Source organism: Zonotrichia albicollis, chromosome 1 (assembly GCF_047830755.1).
Source record: "Zonotrichia albicollis isolate bZonAlb1 chromosome 1, bZonAlb1.hap1, whole genome shotgun sequence".
Taxonomy (NCBI): Eukaryota; Metazoa; Chordata; class Aves; order Passeriformes; family Passerellidae; genus Zonotrichia; species Zonotrichia albicollis.
The window spans coordinates 152,870,262-152,889,503 of NC_133819.1; the positions used below are offsets into that span (position 1 = coordinate 152,870,262).

The window sequence follows — 19,242 nt, forward strand, 5'->3', positions numbered from 1 at the left end:
TTTACAGCTTCTGTCAGCTTCGTTTTGGCATGTGTTGGTCTTTTGCACTGCTACTTAATTCCTAACAGACCATCTCTGGAAGAGACCAAATCTGCCGATTTTGTGGGATTTTCTTGATTGCATTTCATTTGATCCTATCTCCTTTCCAGAGTGTTTGCAAGGCTTTCTTTTCGGGGTCGCAAGATCCTGTTTCCCTTCCCGAAAGGAAATGAAATTTCAATGGGGATCAATAGGGGAATCTTTGGTGCATGTCCCTGCACTTGATGGCATGCCACGGCTTTGCATGGCTTTGATGTTGCGAAAATTGTTTTTTTTTCTTTTTTAGACTATTCATACCACGGCCCTCATATCTTCCCCTCCAGGCTGAGTCTTCCTCCTTGACTTTTTCCCCTGCTTTTGCAGCATCTGCAAACTTAGTTTTGGCCCGTTTTGGTCCTTTGCACTGGGTTGCATTGAATCCCGGTCCATTTCCTTGTAGTCACAAAATTTCCAAAATTTTTTTTTTTTCTCCCCAAATTGCAGTTCCTTGGATGGTCTCTCCATTCCAGAGCGTTTGTAAGTCCTTCTTTTCTGTTTTGGCCTTCAGCGGGGATCAATTTGCGCAAGCTTTGCTGCATGTCCCTGCAATGGATGGCATATGGCCTGCCTTTTTATGGGCTTCACTTTGGGAAAGTTTTTTTTTTTTTTTTTTTAAGTGTCCTTGCCATGTCCCTCATATCTTCCCTTCCAAGTTGTGTCTTCCTCCTCGACTTTTTCCCCTTTTTTTACAGCTTCTGTCAGCTTCGTTTTGGCATGTGTTGGTCTTTTGCACTGCTACTTAATTCCTAACAGTCCATCTCTGGAAGAGACCAAATCTGCCGATTTTGCGGGATTTTTTGGATTGCATTTCATTTGATCCTATCTCCTTTCCAGAGTGTTTGTAAGGCTTTCTTTTCGGGGTCGCAAGATTAAGATTCATTTCCCGAAAGGAAATGTTTCCTTTCGGGAAGGGAAACGGAATCTTGCGATTTCAATGGGGACCAATAGGGGAATCTTTGGTGCATGTCCCTGCACTTGATGGCATGCCATGGCTTTGCATGGCTTTGAGGTTGCGAAAATTGTTTTTTTCTTTTTTTGACTATCCATAGCATGTCCCTCATATCTTCCCCTCCAGGCTGAGTCTTCCTCCTTGACATTCAACCTTGCTTTTGCAGCATCTGCAAACTTAGTTTTGGCTCGTTTTGGTCCTTTGCACTGGGTTGCATTGAATCCCGGTCCATTACCTTGTAGTCACAAAATTTCCAAAATTTTTTTTTTTTCTCCTCCAATTGCAGTTCCTTGGATGGTATCTCCATTCCAGAGCGTTTGTAAGTCCTTCTTTTCTGTTTTGGCCTTCAGCGGGGATCAGTTTGGGCAAGCTTTGGTGCATATCCCTGCAATGGATGGCATATGGCCTGCCTTTATATGGGCTTCACTTTGGGAAAGTTTGGTTTTTTTTGTTTTTTATTTAAGTATCCTTGCCATGTCCCTCATATCTTCCCCTCCAAGTTGTGTCTTCCTCCTCGACTTTTTCCCCTTCTTTTACAGCTTCTGTCAGCTTCGTTTTGGCATGTGTTGGTCTTTTGCACTGCAACTTAATTCCTAACAGACCATCTCTGGAAGAGACCAAATCTGCCGATTTTGCCGGATTTTTTTGATTGCATTTCATTTGATCCTATCTCCTTTCCAGAGTGTTTGTAAGGCTTTCTTTTCGGGTTCGCAAAATTTCGTTTCCTTTCGGGAAGGGAGACGGAATCTTGCGATTTCAATGGGGACCAATAGGGGAATCTTTGGTGCATGTCCCTGCACTTGATGGCATGCCATGGCTTTGCATGGCTTTGAGGTTGCGAAAATTTTTTTTTTCTTTTTTTGACTATCCAGTGCATGTCCCTCATATCTTCCCCTCCAGGCTGAGTCTTCCTCCTTGACTTTTTCCCATGCTTTTGCAGCATCTGTAAACTTAGTTTTGGCCCGTTTTGGTCCTTTGCACTGGGTTGCATTGAATCCCGGTCCATTTCCTCGTAGTCACAAAATTTCCAAAATTTTTTTTTTTTCTCCTCCAATTGCAGTTCCTTGGATGGTATCTCCATTCCAGAGCGTTTGTAAGTCCTTCTTTTCTGTTTTGGCCTTCAGCGGGGATCAATTTGGGCAAGCTTTGGTGCATGTCCCTGCAAAGGATGGCACATGGCCTGCCTTTTTATGGGCTTCATTTGGGAAAGTCTGTTTTTTTTTTTTAATAAGGTATCCTTGCCATGTCCCTCATATCTTCCCCTCCAAGTTCTGTCTTCCTCCTCGACTTTTTCCCCTTCTTTTACAGCTTCTGTCAGCTTCCTTTTGGCACGTGTTGGTCTTTTGCACTGCAACTTAATTCCTAACAGACCATCTCTGGAAGAGACCAAATCTGCCGATTTTGCGGGATTTTTTGGATTGCATTTCATTTGACCCTATCTCCTTTCCAGAGTGTTTGTAAGGCTTTCTTTTCGGGGTCGCAAGATTCCGTTTCCCTTCCCGAAAGGAAATGAAATTTCAATGGGGACCAATAGGGGAATCTTTGGTGCATGTCCCTGCACTTGATGGCATGCCATGGCTTTGAGGTTGCGAAAATTTTACTCTTCTTTTTTTGACTATCCATAGCATGTCCCTCATATCTTCCCCTCCAGGCTGAGTCTTCCTCCTTGACGTCTTCCCCAGCTTTTGCAGCATCTGCAAACTTAGCCCGTTTTGGTCCTTTGCACTGGGTTGCATTGAATCCCGGTCCATTTCCTTGTAGTCACAAAATTTCCAAAATTTTTTTTTTTCTCCTCCAATTGCAGTTCCTTGGATGGTATCTCCATTCCAGAGCGTTTGTAAGTCCTTCTTTTCTGTTTTGGCCTTCAGCGGGGATCAATTTGGGCAAGCTTTGGTGCATGTCCCTGCAATGGATGGCATATGGCCTGCCTTTTCATGGGCTTCACTTTGGGAAAATTTGTATTTTTTTTTTTTTTTAATTTAAGTATCCTTGCCATGTCCCTCATATCTTCCCCTCCAAGTTGTGTCTTCCTCCTCGACTTTTACCCCTTCTTTTACAGCTTCTGTCAGCTTCCTTTTGGCGTGTGTTGGTCTTTTGCACTGCAACTTAATTCCTAACAGACCGTCTCTGGAAGAGACCAAATCTGCCGATTTTGCCGGATTTTTTGGATTGCATTTCATTTGATCCTATCTCCTTTCCAGAGTGTTTGTAAGGCTTTCTTTTCGGGGTCGCAAGATTCTGATTCATTTCCTTTCTGGGAGGGAAACGGAATCTTGCGATTTCAATGGGGACCAATAGGGGAATCTTTGGTGCATGTCCCTGCACTTGATGGCATGCCATGCCTTTGCATGGCTTAGACGTTGCGAAAACTTTTTTTTTTCTTTTTTTGACTATCCATAGCATGTCCCTCATATCTTCCCCTCCAGGCTGAGCCTTCCTCCTTGACTTTTTCCCCTGCTTTTGCAGCATCTGCAAACTTAGTTTTGGCCCGTTTTGGTCCTCCGCACTGGGTTGCATTGAATCCCGGTCCATTTCCTTGTAGACACAAAATTCCCAAAATTTTTTTTTTTTCTCCTCCAATTGCAGTTCCTTGGATGGTATCTCCATTCCAGAGCGTTTGTAAGTCCTTCTTTTCTGTTTTGGCCTTCAGCGGGGATCAATTTGGGCAAGCTTTGGTGCATGTCCCTGCAATGGATGGCATGTGGCCTGCCTTTTTATGGGCTTCACTTTGGGAAAGTTTGTTTTTTATTTTTTTTTTTTTAAGTATCCTGGCCATGTTCCACATATCCTTCCCCTCCAAGTTTTGTCTTCCTCCTTGACTTTTTCCCCTTCATTTACAGCTTCTGTCAGCTTCCTTTTGGCACGTGTTGGTCTTTTGCACTGCAACTTAATTCCTAACAGACCATCTCTGGAAGAGACCAAATCTGCCAATTTTGCAGGATGTTTTTGATTGCATTTCAATTGATCCTATCTCCTTTCCAGAGTGTTTGTAAGGCTTTCTTTTCGGCGTCGCAAGATTCCGTTTCCCTTCCCGAAAGGAAATGAAATTTCCTTTCGGGAAGCGAAAATGAATCATGTGATTTCAATGCGGACCGATAGAGGAATCTTTGGTGCATATCCCTGGCCTTGAGGGCATGCCATGCCTTTTGATGGCTGTGACTTTGGGAAAGATTTTTTTCTTTTTTTTCATGTTTTATGAAGGGTCCATGCCATGTCCCTGAAATCTTCCCCCCTAAGTTTTGTCTTCCTCCTTGACTTTTTCCCCTTCTTTTGCAACATCTGTGATCATAGTTTTGGCATGTTTTGCCCCTTTGCACTTCACCTGATATAATCCTTGGTCATTTCCTTAGAGTCACTAAATTTCCGAAATTTTCTTTTTTCTCCTCCAACTGCAATTCCTTTGATGCTATCTCCATTCCAGTGTGTCTGTACGTCCTTCTTATTTGATTTGACCTTCAGTGGGGATCAATTTTGGCAAGCTTTGCTGCATGTGCCTGCACTTGCTGGCGTATGGCCTGCCGGCATTTTCATGGCTTTGACTTCGAGGAAGATTTTTTTCTTTTTTTAAGTATCCATGCAATGTCCCTCATATCTGCCCCTCGGTGTTTTGTCTTCCTCCCTGAATTTTTCCTCTGGTTTTGCAACATCTATCAGCTTAGTTTTGGCATGTTTTGGTCCTTTGCAATGCAGGTGTTATAATCCCGGGTCATTTCCTTAGAGTCACTAAATTTCTGAAATTTTCTTTTTTTCTCCTCCAACTGCAATTCCTTTGATTGTATCTCCATTCCAGCTTGTTTGTAAGTCCTTCTTCTCTATTTTGACCTTCAGTGGGGATCAATTTTGGCAAGCTTTGCTGCATGTGCCTGCACTTGCTCGCGTATGGCCCTCCTGAGTTTTGATGGCTTTGACATTGGGAAAGATTTTTTTTCTTTTTTTTCTTGTTTTATGAATTATCCATGCCATGTCCCTCATATCATCCCCTCGCTGTTTTGCCTTCCTCCCTGACTTTTTCCCCTGCTTTTGCAACATCTGTGAGCTTAGTTTTGGCATGTTTTGGTCCTTTGCACTGCACCTCATATAATCCCGGGTCATTTCCTTAGAGTCACTAAATTTTCTTTTTTTCTCCTCCAACTGCAATTCCTTTGATGCTATCTCCATTCCAGCGTCTTTGTAAATTCTTCCTATATATTTTGACCTTCAGTGGGGATCAGTTTTGGCAAGCTTTGGTGCATGTGCCTGCACTTGCTGGCGTATGGCCTGCCTGAGTTTGGATGGCTTTGACTTTGGGAAATATTTTTTTCTTTTTTTTAAGTATCCATGCAATGTCCCTCATATCTTCCCCTTGCTGTTTTCTCTTCCTCCCTGACTTTTTCTTCTGCTTTTGCAACATCTCTGAGCTTAGTTTTGGCATGTTTTGGTTCTTTTGCAATGCAGCTGATTTCCTCTCAGCCCGCTTTTTGAAGACACTAAAATTCCCGATTCTCTGGTTTTTTCCATTGCATTTCATTTGAACCTATCTCCTTTCCAGAGTGTTTGTAAGCCTTTCTGTTTGGGTTCGCAAGATTTCTTTTCCCTTCACGAAAAGAAAATGAAATTTCATTTTGGGAAGGGAAAAGGAATCTTGCGATTTCAATGGAGAACAATAGAGGAATCTTTAGTGCATATCCCTGGCCTTGATGGCATGCCATGCCTTTTGATGGCTTTGACTTCAGGAAAGATTTATATCTTTTTTAAGTATCCCTCCCATGTCCCTCATATCTTTCCCTCACTGTTTTGTCTTCCTCCTTGACTTTTTCCCCTGCTTTTGCAACAGCTGTGAGGTTTGTTTTGGCATGTTTTTGTCTTTTGCACTGCACCTGGTATAATCCTGGGTTATCTTCTTTCTGTCTCCCAGGTGAGCTTCTGCCTTCAGAGAAGCTGCTGCCTCCTCAGAGAGCTGCTCTCCTGGGAGTGGCCACTGCAGTGTTTGGCAGCCCTCAAGGCTCATGACATGAACCCACGTCACAATGGTGTCTGGACACGATGTTACTGAGGGTCTCAAAGGCCTGCTGGGCATGGCTGCCCTTTCTCCCGGAGGCCTGGTGCTTTCCACTCTGAAAAACAGCAATCAGCTTTTTTTAACATTTTAATATTTTAATAATAATAAAATGATCATAAAAATTGTAATACAATTAGAGAAATAATAGTTTGGACAATTTGCATTACGACAATATGAGACAATAAATACAAAGTGTTACAGACATCTGGCTACCTTTTTCTGGGCAGTATGAGCCCAAAAAAGGACACACGTTAACAGAGGATGAACCCTTAAAAACAATAACCTGTAGCATATTCATATACTTCATATATGATGCATAAACTCCATTCAAAAACAGGATTCTGTCTGGTCATCATCAAATTCTTACTCTGAATCCTAACAGCGCCTTCGAGGCAGGAAGAATTTCGTTTCTTCTGATAAGAGGGCAATAAATTCTTTTCCTCCGAAAGATTTAGGTGTCCTGTGGCTGCTATCTCGCTGCGTCCTTTCTTTTAAGAAAGTATCCTACATAGCATAGTTTCTATTTAAACATTTTTATAACCTAAAACTATATTTAACCCAGTACTTAAGAGAATTAATACAGCATTACTTTCTAACACAATACATATAGCATTCATTTTAATATTTGCAAAAAGCCAATCATAAAATACATGCATGTTTCACACCATGCTGATGCCCCTGGACACAAAGGCCTTTTTAATGCCTCTGCACCTCAACTTTGCCTATAATTCTTCCTCTCCCATTTACCTGCATGTCTCTCTTGCCTTACCTTCTGCTCCTCCCCTAAACACAGCCAAGGAAGCCCTGTGCCATGCCAAAGGGCTTTTCCCACCCACATCACCATGTGTCCCAGCCTTTGGCCTCGACCCCAGGTAGAGAGATCATCAGAAAGGAGACAGCTCCATTTGAACTTCATCTTGTCACTACTGTCAAAGACTATAAAAAGTGTGTTTTTAAAACAATTATAACAAAAGAAAGCCAAGGTCACCCTCTGGGTCTCTGTACAGGTGGATCCATGGCTATTCTGGAGGTCCCTGCTCTGGGGTTAACGGCTTTACCCACTCTATTTTAAGGGTCTCCAGGCAGGCATTTCCTAGTTGCCCTGTGAAAGGAGAATGGGTTTGCATTCATTTAGCTGCAATTGTGAGACCCAGGGAACTTTTCTCAGCTCCTAACCTCCTCTCCCTGGGAGCAGGGTGGGGATGCACCCCCACAATGCAGCCTGGGACTAAATACAGCTTGTGTGGGATTATGGAATGTAGTTCTGTCATTCGTCCTCAGCCAGCCCACCCTGACAAGCCTGCCATGCTGGTGGCTTGGGGGTGAAGGGCTGGGGCTGGAACCAGGACCTACCTTTGGCAAGTGGTTGCCTTGGCCACCATCCACCCATCCATCCATGCATCCCGCCTTTTCATCTCCCTGGTGCCGTTCCCTCAGAGACCTGACGCTGCCCTGAGAGCTGGGTGTCCTCAGGGTGAGCCATGGCATCTTTGGCCATTGTCCTGCTGCTGGCCCCGGGCTCACTCCCCTGGCTGCCCCCTGAGGCAGCTGAAGGAGAAAAGGCGGCGCAGAGCCCGCCGGGCCCTCTTGGCCATGAAGCGCCGTGGCCGTGGGGCCGGGGGCTGCGGGACCGCTGCGCTGCCAGCAGGGCAAGCAGGAACGCTGCGTGCCAGGGGCTGGGCAGGCACCGGGCAAGCTCCTGCCGGCGGCTCATCCCCGCAGGGCTTTTCCGGGGGAGGGGCGGCCTGGGCACGCCCAGCCTCCATGCCTGCTGCCTCGGCCTCATCCGCAGCATCGGCAGGTGAGGCACAACCCGCAAATCCCTCTGGCTCCTGGGGCAGTGCTCTGGGGAGAGGCTCGCTGTGCCCCTGGTCACTGAGGTCGCTGTCCGGAGGCGTAGGCGCTGGCTCCAACTCTTCATCTCGCGGCAGGATGGACAACGGGCTCTCTACCTCTCTGAGCCTCTCTCCCACCACTTCTTCTGGATCACAGTTCTCCAGGAATTCGTTCAGAAGAGTTTCCAGGGACAGCGAATCCTCAGACTCAGAGCCCGAGTGTACCAACAGCTCAGGAGACACAAGCTCAGAGAAGCTGTGTGTGTCTGCTCTGGCATCTTCAGTCACACTGCAAGGGCTGAGTGGCACCGAGGAGTCTGCATCGGGTTCCAGGCTGGCACTTGATGGATGCCTGAGGTCACAGTGGGATGTCATGGGGCTTTCTTCAGTGCTCACAGAGGAGGAGATGTCTCCAAAGAGCTCTGCATTGAGTTTCTCTTCCAGCAGCCTCTCCAGCACCTCTCTCTTTTTCCGCATAATTTGGAGCCTGGCTTCAAGTTCCATGCACTGCTGCATGTAAACTGCAGTGTGCTTGTCTGGCCAACAAGTTGCCCTGTCTTCACCAGAGACTCCAGATAAAGGAGAAGCTGAGCAGTTTGAGCTTTCCTCAGGGTCTGATAGGAAGGGAAAATTGTTGTGGCTTTCATCCCAAGGATCTCCAGCTAGCGCACAAACTTCTTCCTCTTCCTCAGCCCCTTTCAATAGGGAAAGCGTCATGCTCTGCAGGTCCCTGTCCCACTCCCCTGCAGCCTGCATTTCTGGGAGCTCTTCCTCCTCCTGCTTTTCTTCCACCTCCTTCAGAGAAGTGTCCCAGGCCTGCAGATTTCCAGATGCCAAGTTCTGCTCTGCCAACTGGGCAGGGCACAGGAGCTCAGGGCACTTCACTGACTCTCCCGTGGAGCCTTTGTTTGAGCTGCAAGCAGTGGGCAGCTCATGGGGCTCTACAGCCATCTCTTTAGTGACATTTGACGGCTGGCAGTTGCAGGTGCATACCATGGACCTGTCCTCTAACGGACATGGGCCCAGGCCTCTAAAAGGGTCTTTGCAGGTGTTGCTACCATGCCCTGACTTCATCTCAATCAGCTCCTCCATCTCAGAGCATCCCAGGTGCTGCCAACCTGGCTGGGCCCCAGTGCAGAGCAGCACGCTGCGTGCAGGTGTCACGGGTGGCAGGTGATGGTTCTGCCTTGCCACTGACCCCAGCCAGAGCCCTTCCATTGTGCTCTCCAGGGAATGTGTTTCCTGGGCTTTGCCCGCAGCCGGAGTGCCCCATGGAGGAGGTGGCACACGCTCTGGCTGGCCCCTGGCCATGGGGCCCACAGCACGAGCTGTGCCTCTGGGAGAGGATGCAGAGGTGGCTGCTGCTGGCAGAGGGGGCAGCTTAACGAAGTCAGTGGAAGCTCTTGAGCTTTTGCCACTGAGCTGGCGTGGAGGCGCCAGTGTCAACTGAGGGCCATGGAGAGGTGGCATGTCCGACACGGACAACCTCTGTGGCCCTGTGACACGGCTGCCAGGCACTGAGCACCCGCACTCCTGGCTGACCCTGCATGTGCAGGACATGATGGGGCTCCGTGACGGGATGGGGAACAGAGTGGGCCTGTGCCCAGGGATGGGTGTGATGGTTGTCCAGGTGACCTGAGGTGCCGCCTGTGGCTGCCTGGGGGTCACCTGTGGGAAGCAAGAGGAGGCATGGGATGGAGATGGCTGTGTGAGCACAGTGTCCCCCACGTGCCTGCAAGGCCGGGCCTGGTCCCAAGGCAGGTGCTGGCCACAGCAGCCAGGCTGGGCCGGGTTCCCAGCTGGGCTCGCTGCCTCTGGGCCATTGCTGTGCCTGGGCCATCCCAGTGCTGGGCCCTGCACAGAGCATGGCCTGGTGTCAGGCCTGGCTCTCTCTGCCCCAGGGCTTTCCCCAGGTCCCACTGCAGGCTGTCCCTCCTTCCCCGGCCCTCACCTGTTGCCGCCGCCGGTACAGCAGTGGCTGCCCCTCACGGGGCAGGCCATGGGCATTTGCCTCCTGCTTCTTTGACATTGTGGGAGTGCTCCGATGAGCACTGGCCACAATCTTCTAGGTGAGCTGCTGCCTCCAGAAAAGCTGCTGCCTCCTCAGAGAGCTGCTCTCCTGGGAGTGGCCACTGCAGGGTATTTATAGCCCCAGGGTTCATGACATGCACCCATGTCACAATGGCCTCTAGGCACGATGTCACCACAGGTCACAAAGACCTGCTGGCCATGGCTGCCCTTTCTCCCAGAGGCCTGGTGCTTCCCGTGCTGATGCCCCTAGTCATGAAGGCCTTTTTAAAGCCTTTGCCCATCAACTTTGCCTACACTTTTTCCTCTCCCAATGTTCTGCATCTCTGTGTTTTTCCACCTTCTGTTCCTCCCTTAAACATCCCCAGGGATTGAAAAATCATCTTTTTGCAACCCCCATGGTAAGGGCAGGGATGCCTTCCACTACCCCAGGTTGCTCCAAGCCCTGTCCAACCTGGACACTTCCAGGGATGGGACATCCACAGCTTGTCTGGCCAGTCTGTGCCTTTACCTCACCACTCAATAAATCTCAATAATGCAGGACAAGAGTGAATTTTTTTCAAATTGAGAATGCACCTTTCGGTTAGATATTAGGAAAAAATTCTTTATTGGGAAAAAATTCTTTACTCTGAGGGTGGTGAGACCCTGGAACAAGTTGTCCAGGGGAGTTGTGGATCTGGAATTCAGGTTGTGAAGCCTAGTCCAGTAGAACGTGTCCCTGCCCATGGCAGGGGGCTGGAACTGGATGATCTTTTAGGTTTCTTCCATCCCAAACCATTCCATGGTGCTGTGACTCTGTGACACTTGCTGTGTCCTTCTAATAGTCACAGCTTCTCCTAAACTGGGATTGCTGTGGTGTGTCCCCTTCCCTCTGCCTGTCCTCTCCTTCCAGCCAGCCCCCAGGGAGACACAGCTCATCCCTGAGCTCATTATCTTCAGGTATAGCTCAATAATTAACGACCCTCTCAGGAACCAGGGCTGCAGTCATACTGAGGCCTCTAGTCAGTGCAGGAGGAGCAGGGCTTGAAGTAAAAGGACTTGTAATTAATGTCCTCTACTGTATGCAAATGAGATTTCCTTGTCCTTAGACCAAAGGCAACTAAATTAGTCAAACCAAATGGGAAGAAGAACAGGAGACAATGTTTAAATTAGAGAACAGAGGGAGGATGATGCTTTTATTCCACAGTAATTTAGATTACAAATCCACTCTCCCCTGGACCAGTGAGCATTTCTGTCTGCTCGGTTGCCTAATTTGTGTTTGACTCAAAGGAAGAAGTTATTTTGTTTAACTGTTTTTTTCTTTTCCTCTACAACTCAGAAAACCTGGAATAGAAACAGCTCTGGGAAGGAGCAGCCAGGAAAGCAAAGCAAGACAACACAGCAACAATCCCTGAGGTAATCACTGAAAGCAAACAGGAGCTCCTGGGATTCTCCCAAATAGAAGGTTTGGGGAAAATCTTGGGGCAAGGGCAAAAAACCCCACATTTTGCAACTTGAATAAATTCTGTTTTCTCCTTACAGGAGGATGGAGAATGGGATGAGTGATTTAGTAGGAAAGGAAAAGGGTGGATGTGTATTAGAGCCACTGGAAAGGGAGGGAAGGTGTTTAGAGACACTCACAGGGATAAAAAAAAGGCAGAAAATAGAAAGACTGGGATGTGGTGGACACACAGTGCAGTCCTTAAAGAATGAAACTGGTCCTCTCTGGCTTCATTGCACTACCTCATCTCTGATTTCATCCTCCATGGCTTCAGAAGCCTCCCTGGCAGCTTCAGGGTTAATCTGTCCCTTCAGGCTCAATTGCAAAACACTGGGAAACCACAGACCTGCAAATCCATCTTGCATTCACCCTTTTTTTCCCCATCCATTGAATTCCAGTATAACCCTGTGCTAAAACTTTCAAAAAACTTGGGTAGGTAGGTGAGGATGCTCTGGTCCGTTGAGATGGGTTTCATCTGGTCAGATGTTGTCAGATTCCTCCAAATAAATGGCTGGAGATGAGTTATTTTAAGGAAATTGAGGGAATTTTGAATTTTTAAGTAATTGAATTTTTACGAAATTGTCGTAATGTTACTAGGGAAGATGAATCAAAAATGGTTTAAAAACTGAATGGACAGGTGATTTTAATGTGTTGCATTCTGTCTCTAAAGCACAATGGGAGAACACAGAAACAAGGGATCATAGGATCATTTTGGTTGGAAAAGACCTCAAAGGTCATCAGGTCCAACCCTTAACTCAGCACTGCCAAGGCCACCATGAAACAATGTCCCCAAGTGCCACATACACCTACACGTCTTTTAAACATCTCCAGGGATGGTGACTCTACCACGTCCATGGGTAGCCTGTTCCAGGGCTGGACCAGCCTTTCAGTGAAGAATTTATTCCTGATGTCCAGTTTAAACCTCTCCTGATGGAACCTGGGGCCATTTCCCCTCATCCTGTCACTTGTCACCCAGGAGAAGAGACCAATATTCACCTGCCTGCACTGTCCTGTCAGGGACTTGTGCAGAGCCAGAAGGTCCCTCCTGAGTCTCCTTTTCCCCCAGCTCCCTCAGCTGCTCCTGGTGCTCCAGACTCTTCCCAAGCTCCAGATCCTTCTCTGGATACAATCCAGCTTCTCAATATCTTCCCTACCATGAGGATTCCACATCCCACACTTGGGTGATGTGTCCCAGTGTCACACTTCACCTATGAGATCACAATCTTGGTTTCTCCCTCTGATTTTGTAATACAGATCCACAAGTTTCTTTTAGGAAATTTTCTCCTTTCTTTGGAACTTTCTGGGTGATGACCCTGTTCAGAGAGCTCTGCTTTCCTTGCAGCCGGGAGACAGGACAGACTGAGGCTGAGGAGGCCTGAATATAATTGCCTTTATTGAGCTAACCTGATGTTTGATTTTTCTCAATTCACTTGCTCTCTCCATAATTCTGTTTTTCTTCCCTGTCTCCCCCTGGAGTTACTGCTGGGGTTGTAACTCTTTCAAGGGAGGAAATCAGCTCTCTTTATTTTCCTATTTCATTCCATACCTGCTTTTGCTCGGGGACCAATTTATTTGTTGTTTTTTTTCCGAGGCTTTCTCTCCACACAAGTCACTGTGCCTGCCTTGCCCACTAGGTGTCATGAAATTCTGTGCATGCTCTCAGAGCTGTGGGCGAAGGGGACTTTTTAGCTGCTTAGTAGCAAATTGCTGGAGTTCCTCCCTGGCCATCTGCTTTTTTTGAGGTAGCCCACTCAGCTGGGAACTGTGAGCAAAAGCATCAGCTGCTGCCAGCACCATCCTATTTTCAGCTCCAAGGAATCACGACTGTTGGCTGCACTGCCAGGAACAGCAGCTCCTGGCATTTGATGGAGGTTGGTGAGTACAGGAGAAAACCCAGAAGGAGAAGGGTTTGGCTTCAGCTGACCCACAGTTAGGTATGGACAGCTCTGCAGCTCTTCCAAGTGTTCCTGTCTGCTGCAGGAATAAATTTCCTCTCTTCATTTCCAAGCTGCTGGAAGGAGTAGATGTGCTGGAAGAAGTTGTGCTTGGGATTGGTGGAGACACCTTTCTGGAAAGGAGAAATATGAAGTTTATTGGCTGGAGATGTGACTCATCCAGGGATGCAGGCTCTCCACAGCTTCATATACAAAAGTCTTCAGGGTCTAAGTGTTCCTTAATAGATTTTGGAAACTTTCCTTCTTTTTTAGAAATTTCTTTTCATTTTTCAGAGCTTTCTTTTCATTTTTCTTTGATTCTTCATGTGATTAGTTACCACTTATCTCTTCTATTTTCAAGAACTCTCTTCTGTTAGGACTGGCCTGCACTCAGCAGTGTTCAAGTGGTTGGTAATGGGAATGGTTGCTTATTTCCCAATGTTTTATTTCTTTCCCTGTGAAGGAAAAGAGAGGGAGAGGTTTTCAGCTGAGGGGTTTCCAAGAAGGAATTAATTAGGTTTCCCCCAACAGAGGCAACATTTGCTAAGACAATTTTGTGAATATTTAGAATTCATCCCACAAAATTCAGGGACAGATTGCCAAGGGGCATCCTGTCACCACAACAGGACACTTTTCTCCGTCTCCCTCACACACAGCACTGCTCCAGGTAACCTTGTTCCCATGGAAAAGGTTGGGATGATCCTCTTTCTTCTGAAGCTCCACATGAAGGTGCCATGTGAATAAGAAACCCAAGCACATCTTTCCAGAAACTCGTGTTAACAGTTCAGCAAATGTCGGATTTTTCTGAGCCAACAGCTTGTCAGACGCAAATAAGACTTCCACGTTTCCAGCATTGGAAGAAAATCTCTCAGGATGTTTTGCAAAGGTCTTTTTTTTCTTGCCAACCTCTCCCTGATGGTGTTCTGGCCTAGTTTGTAAGTTTGATCGGGCCAGACAAGTCCCAGGAGGTGCCAGGGATGTGAATCCCTGGTTTGAAGGTGGAAAGGAGGGTGAGACCTTGTCCATATGGACCAAGTCCCTTTTAAAACACTTTGATTCTGGGATTAAGAACATGTGCCAGCTCTTTTATTTGGTCTTCTAGACCTGGGCCTGCAGCTCTAGAGATTCAGCAGCAGAGAAAGTGAAGAGAGAACAGAAGGTGGCAACAAAGATGATGAAGGGACTGGAGTATCTTTGTTATGAGACCAGGGTGAGAGAGTTGAACATGTTCAGTCTCAAATAAAGTGAGAGGGAACCTCATCAATGTCCAGCAATATCTACAAGAAGGGGTCAGAGGATGGACCAGGCTCTGCTCCATGGGACCCAGCAATAGGAGAGGAAGAACAGGCAAAAAATAATGCCCAGGGAGTTCTACCTGAACATGAGGAAAAACTTCTGTCCTGTGCAGTGCCCAAGCTCTGAACAGAATGTCCAGAGGGGGTGTGGAGTCTCCCTCATTGGACACATTCCAGAACCATCTGGACACAATCCTGTGCCAGGTGCTCTGGGATGGCCCTGGTTGAACAGGGGGGTGGGATCAGGTGACCCCACTGTGCCCCACTGTGGTCCCTTCCAGTCTGACCCATTTTGTGATTTTTTGAGAAGAAATACCTGTTCTAGGGCAGACAGTGTCTGCTGGGAGAAGAAAGGCTCCAAGTGCCTTGCTGGGTTCTGGGGAAATCACAGCAAAGCCCCACTGCTTGACAGGTGAGAAAAACCTTGAGCAAATATGTGGAAGGTCAAAGAAGGTCTCAGCTTAATGGGGAAAGACTTGAAACCCCTGTTCCCCTACCTGAAAGTAGCTTTGGAGTCCTCTGCAGAGAGATCTTGCCTTGCCTTGCCCAGAGAAGCTGTGGCTGCTCCATCCCTGAAAGTGTCGAAGGCCAGGTTGGATGGGGCTTGGAGCAACCTGGGATAGTGGAAGGTGTCCCTGCCTATGGCAAAGGGAATGAGATGATCTTTAAGGTCCTTCCAAACCATTCCATGGTTCTGTGACCCCTGCAGAGTGACAAAACCACCAAGGAGACAGAACTGGCCACAGGACCCTGGTGGCTGGGATTATTTGGGGCGACATCTGCCAGCAGCGGGGATGAGCCCATTCACCCCAAAAGCAGTAGCAATCTCCACAGGTCCCATCTGTCCCGCACCCATCCCTGTGCTCCCTGCTGCCATCATCATCCTTCTCGAGCCGACTTTCCCTGCTTTTGTGTGCTTTGGAGCCAGGAGAGGGCAGCAATGCTCATGGACAGACACACAGTGCTGCTGCTGTCCCCGCTCCTCTCCGACGGTCTGGCAGTGACATCCCAGCATCCTGGGCACGTTTGGATGGACAGCACTGTACACAGGTGCCTCTGGCACTTCAGGCTTTCAGGCTCGGGTAAATCCATGTACAAAACTTTTTCTTTTTTTTCCTTTTTTTTTTTTTTAATTGCAAAAGTAAATTTCTCTGTAGGTTGGTTTGTACAGGCTGTGATTTAAAATCCCATCCAACATCCCAAGCTGTGACCAAGCAGCTTCTCCCTTTCTTCTCATGCAGATGAGACTGGATATTTTTAAGCAAGTGGTTTTGATTTAACTGCACTTTTTGATGAGGAATTAAAGCCCTCCACAGCTTAGAAAATTCAAGAAATGAACACCCTTTCTCCACCCAGCGTCAAGTAATAAATTAAAATAAGAGATTTCTGAAATAGTTTCCCTTAATAAGCATTGATTAGATTCACAATCTCTGCCAAGCAGTGGGAGCCCGCATCCAATGTGGACACGTCAAAAAGGTTCAATCTCAAGATAAGAAATATTTTATTTATTTATTTTTACAGCGAGAACAATCAAACACTGGAACAACCTGACCAGGGATGTGGTGGAGTTCCCAGACTTGAAGGGTTTCAAGCCTCATCCCTGGAAGTGTCCAAAGCTCAGGCTGGAAGGGGTTCTGAGCAACCAGTGGAAGTTGTCTCTGCTCATGGTAGAGGCTGGAACCAGTTAATCTGGTTAATTAGTTAATTGGTCCCTTCTGAACCAAACCATTCCATGAATCCATGAAGATGAAATTGCACAGTGTTAGACAATCTCATCAAGGATCCCTTCTCACATGGGGAATGAGAGCTATGGCCTCTTCAGATTAAAGATCCTACTTGGTGGACATGGGATGGGGACATAAAATGCTGGAGATGTCCCCCTAGACAAGTGACCTTTAGTGAAGGAGGTCTCCTCAAGATGCCTGATCTTGGAGTGAGGATCTGCTCCCGTTCTTAGCAGTGGTGGCTGCCCCAACCCTCCAAAATCTCCTTCTGAGTCCATGACTTATCTGCCATGATGAGCAAACTTTCCTTCCCCTTCTTCTTTCCCAAGCCAGAATGAGCCAAAGCATCGTTTGTTTTAACAATAGACAGAGCAAGAGAGATCCACAGGCATAAAACCTGAGCTGTGTGCCAAGCCAAAGGCAGGCAAGGTGAGAGGGAAATGGCAAATGCCTCATTGATTTCAAAACTGCTACACGATCCTGCCTGGGAGTCTGTGAAGCTGTTAAAAAAAAAACCAAAAAGACCTTAAAAGGACGTGGTGGTGTTGATGGGGAGTTGGCAGCTTCCTTTGTGCCGGCTGTTTTTTCTCATACAAAGCAATCCAAATGCGGAATGTTTACCCAATGGAAACCCCTCAGCATTGTGTTTCCCCCTCGGAGCCTTGCACAGCTCATTCCTCGCCAGCTGGAGCTCTGCAAAACACCTTTCTTACTCACCCATGGCCACCCACACCCAGATGCCACCCACACCTGAAGGAGCCTGAAGGAGCTTGGGGAACAGGGGTTGACCAGGATGTCTTTTAAACCAACAAAGAAACCCCTGACTTGCCCTCCTGCCCTTTTTCTCCATTTCTGCCTTTAAATTTATAAAAAGACAGGAGGTACATACTCAATTCCCAGGGGTTCGATTCACTTCTCTGCCACTGATGCCTCCCAGGGCAAAGGGTCATTGTCATTAAGGCCACATCCTTGTGACAGGCAGTGGTGACACAGACTTCGAATTTGTAGTGCCAAAATCTCCTGTGTGTCTCTAACATGGCCCATTAGCCAAGGCTCAAGACTAACGATTTCCCATCAGCCAGGAATGTGGGCAGAAGCAGCTGATAATTATAGAAATCTTGCAACTCTTCCCTTACAAGCTCAGGAAATCCTTCAGCAGGATAAAGTTAAAAGGGATGCTGAAGTTTTCATCTGTAATGATACAGTTATAAGAGTTCCATGTAAAATCCCCTAAAATGGGGTTTTATAGAGAGCTATAGAATCATAGGATGGTTTGAGCTGGAAGGGACTTTGAATGCTCTGAGCCCTCCTCCCCCTCTGCCTCTGTAAATATAAACTCTCTTCTCCTGTGAAGACCCTCACCCCTGTCCAGGGCCATGGATTGTTACTACCCAACCTCCTTAAAATAGTACAGAATCCAGACTGGTTTGGGTTGGAAAAAGCCTTAAAGTTCCAGCCCCCCAGCATCTGTTGCATAAAGGGTGAAATTTATTTTGCATGGCTTTCTCTTTCTCAGATATATTTTGTGAGCCACTCCTGCTCACTCTGGAAGATTTGTTGCTTACCTCAATTTCCCTTTCTCTTGGAAAGAAATCTCTCTTTTCAATTGAAACTGAATTTCCTCAGCCCTGTTTCTGGACTCTGCAAAGTCCTGCTGGTCCCCTGTTTCCACCTTCAAAAGGAAGAGATGACCTTGCTCACATCCTCTCTGGGGAGTTGCACTGAGCTTTGGAGGAAGGGAAAACCTCGTCGCTGCAGCAGCCATCAGCTCATGCATATGCCACTGTCAATTCATCTAAAGTCTGTTGGACAAATTCCAGCACTCTGCAGGGAAAGAAAAAAAATTAAACAAAGAGAAAGAAATAAAAAGGAGCTGGCAGAGATAATGGGATATGCCAGAAATTATTGTAGCTCTTTTTATATTCTGATTCTCGAGGTTCTTTAAGGTTTTTACCTCCTTCATTAAGCTGGCGTTTGGTATTTGCACTGGATAGGCCCACCCTAAGCTAATTATTAACCTCTTAACTAATTGTTAACTTAGCTGTAAGTGAGGATAGAGAGAACTCTGAGCCTTTTCACAGAATAATTAAATTTGGAGAAGACCTCTGAGATCACTGAGGCCCATCACTAACCCAGCACTGTGCTCACCACCACACCATATCCCTGAGCCACATCCACACACCTTGGAGCACCTCCAGGGACTGGTGACTCCAGCACTTCCCTGGACAGCCCATTCCCACCCTTGACCACCCTTTCACTAAAGAAATTTGTCCTAATATCCCATCTGAACCGTTCCTGGTGCAATTTTAGGCTGTTTCTTCTTCTCCTGTCTCTTTTTTACTTGGGAGAAGAAACCAACCCCTACCTGGCTGCACTCTCCTGTCTGTTCCAGAGTTCAGGCTGTTCTTTGCTTCCTAGAAGAAAATCCTGGATGCCCAAGGAAATGCTCCACACACTAAAAGGACAAACTTGATGGAAAACAATTTCACATGAATTTCAGGATGCAGGGGAGCAGGTTCCATGGGTCAGGATGGCCGAGCGGTCTAAGGCGCTGCGTTCAGGTCGCAGTCTCCCCTGGAGGCGTGGGTTCGAATCCCACTCCTGACAACTCGTTTGCTGGCCAGAGCCATCCCACAGGGAATTGTGCTGCCTCTCTGTGCAAGAGACATTCCTGGATATTTCTCTGGTTTTGTGCCAGGGATTAACACCCACCATTGGTTGCTCATGTTGTTCATGTTGACAAAAGAGTGTCCCTCCAACTAATCAACACGTGCTGTAAGTAGGGTTATATTTTTCCATGGGATCCACCTGTCTTAGGTGGAATTTTGGCTTTTCTGGTGTTTTACAGGCACTGAGGCTGCTGGTGACAAGTGTCTCACCT

The 19,242-nt window shown here is 47.1% G+C and overlaps 1 non-coding gene across 1 annotated transcript; it reads left to right on the forward strand.

Moving 5' to 3' along the window:
• Nucleotides 1–18,885: 18,885 nt before the first annotated feature.
• TRNAL-CAG (transfer RNA leucine (anticodon CAG)) lies at nt 18,886–18,968 on the forward strand. The gene has a single exon. It is a non-coding gene; the product is annotated as a tRNA-Leu (tRNA).
• Nucleotides 18,969–19,242: the final 274 nt, after the last annotated feature.